This window comes from Littorina saxatilis, unplaced genomic scaffold (assembly GCF_037325665.1).
Source record: "Littorina saxatilis isolate snail1 unplaced genomic scaffold, US_GU_Lsax_2.0 scaffold_2950, whole genome shotgun sequence".
In the NCBI taxonomy this organism is placed as follows: Eukaryota; Metazoa; Mollusca; class Gastropoda; order Littorinimorpha; family Littorinidae; genus Littorina; species Littorina saxatilis.
The window spans coordinates 9436-11937 of record NW_027129538.1 but is presented as its reverse complement, the minus strand read 5'-3'; the positions used below and the strand labels follow the sequence as shown (position 1 = coordinate 11937).

The following is a 2502-nucleotide window of genomic DNA, read 5'->3' as shown; positions in this document are numbered from 1 at the left end:
AAATCACGAAGACAAAGCTGTGTAGGCGAACTGAAAGAACATCGAACTTTGGAGTGTTTTTCCAATTTGACAGTTGTTGATTGTTGCGGTTTGTTTTTATACCAGATGATGTAACGAACATTTATGGTTTAAGTGGTGCGGTTGTTTTTTTATGCCGTCGAGTAAATGACTAGTGGCATTTAGTTGAAACGAAATGTGTTGAAACACTGAAAGTGATTGAACCATAATATTGTTGTGTAAATGTTTTGCAACACAATGATTTTGAGTTGTAAATTGGAAATGTCTAAATCTGCGTTATTCTTCTTTTGATATAAGGAATATGTTTGTACAAAGGTTTTTGAAGTAAATTATATTAATATAATTTCCGGTGGGAGTGTGCATGCCGATGTGGCATGCATTCACCTACTTTTTGTTGTAATTACGTTTGCTCAAGCCATTGCACGATGTAAAAAGAAGTAAACCGTGTTTTTATTGTGGCACCTTGTTGTGACCCGGTTTGTGGAGCGTTAATATTTTTACGTGAGATTCACGTGCTCCTTGTTCAGTTGTTGTGACCTGGTTTTGGTCGGAGCGTCACAAACTGCGTCGTTTAGTTCTAGAACACCGTGAGATTCACGTGCTCTTTTCCGTGTTTTGATTTTGAGGTGAGCCCTGCGAATCTGCGTTGCAAGTTTTAGAATACGTGTGACTCACGTGTTTTTAGCTTTGTGATGTCAGCTAGTTCCTTGGTCTTCTTTCTGTTAAATATACCGTTTTAAGTTTTGAGCATGCACGGAGTGCGTGATCGGTTACTGATTGGTTGTAAAATAGTAGTTTCACCCGATTCCGTCTTAGGAATGTTGTTGGTTGGTCAATCCGGTGACCTTTGACTTTTGAATAACTATTCCATGTTAGGTTTTTGTTTCCATAAATACCACTGCTTGACTCCTGTCTCGTCAGTCGATCTGAGGGTTTTAGGAAGCGTTTGGTTTTGATGTAAACGTATGAAGGTTATTAAGTGAACCAACGGAGTGTTTCTTATGTTTTAACGTCAACGTAATGTTCTTGGAGACAGTTGTTTCTCAAGTGTGAATCGTTTTGTGCCCTTCGTTTGTGAGGCAACACGTTTTGGTACTGCTGGTCAACCCACACAGCGCATAAGGTAATTTTGTTGTTACTTGTTTGTGTTGTGTTTTGGTCGCCTTTTTGTAATGACTTTGTGAGTTGTTTATGTATAACGTGAGTTGAAAGTCTGACTTGTTGTAGTGTTTCTTTATTGTGTGTTCAACTGTTCTAGTGTTGTGAACGTACAGCAATGTTTTGTAGACGCTAGAAAGTCGCTAATGTTTATAATGATAATTTGTGTTTTCTGTGGTTAACGAAGTTCGAAGTGAAACGTTTTCTCCGACTTTTCAGCCTTACGTTAAAAGAATTTAGGTAAAAGAAGCTTGCGGTCTGTGGTGATCGTTTGTAAACGGGCTTATTTCTTGTAACGTTATTGAGGGAAAGTGGATGAGTAAATATCTTGTTTGTGACTTTGATTAACGCAGGAACGTTGTCGTTAGACTTTTTTGGTATGACAGTTTGCTTTGTATTCCTGGCCTGATGAGTCAACGTTTTGTATTTTTCTGAAACTAGCCATTTTGGTTTTAAACGTATGTATGCTAAGTTTCTTGAGTATTCTTAGTGCTTATGGTATTGTTGAACGTACGGAACGTAATTCTTTATTGTTGTTGAACGTACAGAACGTAACTCTTTATTGTTCCATGAAGGACTAACCAACGAGTGTGTGGTAATTGTAACTTTCTTGTCTGTTTGTCTTTGCCTGTCTTGTGATTGTTTATTTTTCTTGTTTTTACTTCTCGTGTCTTGTTAATGCATTTGATACTTTTGCCATGTCTAATAATTTGTTTTCTTTTCTCTTTTTCTTTCTGTCCATAAGTTTTTTACCGCAATACGTAGTATCGCAATACGTAGTATCGCATTACGTGGTACTGTAACTATATATCTATACATTACTGATCCCTAGTGTCAGATGTAAAATAATAAACCAGTACTTTTGCGCGTTATCGCTTGTAACCTGTGTTTGTCATTTCGTATGAACAATATGTAGTACCAGCCTCGCTCACGAAGGCGCGCACAGCCTATAGGGGACGGAAAGAATGTCATTTCAATGGTGTGATAACATTCTTTCCGTCACGTGACGTCGCTGCGAGCGAGTGAAGGTATATCTCCGAGGTATGAGGGATTACTTTAACCCGCTGCACAACAGGAATTTATTCTTAACTTAGCTTCGGTCGAACCGAGGTGCAATACCTCCTCATTCTCTCTCTCTCTCTCTTTTTCTCTCAATCTCTTTCTCTCTCTTTCTCTCTCTCTCTCTCTCTCTCTCTCTCTCTACTAGTCTCTCTCTCTATCTTTCTCGCTCTCTTTCTCTTTCTTTTTCTCGCAATCTCTCTCTCTCTTTCTCTTTCTCTCTCTCACTCTCGCTCCCCCTCTCTCATTCTCTCTCTCTCTCTCTCT

General features: G+C 38.8%; 1 long non-coding RNA gene across 1 annotated transcript; it reads left to right on the top strand.

Annotated features, from left to right (window-relative positions):
* Window positions 1-16: 16 nt before the first annotated feature.
* LOC138957778 (uncharacterized) lies at window positions 17-2048 on the top strand. Its single transcript, XR_011453185.1, has 2 exons — window positions 17-1718; window positions 1752-2048. It is a non-coding gene; the product is annotated as an uncharacterized lncRNA (long non-coding RNA).
* Window positions 2049-2502: the final 454 nt, after the last annotated feature.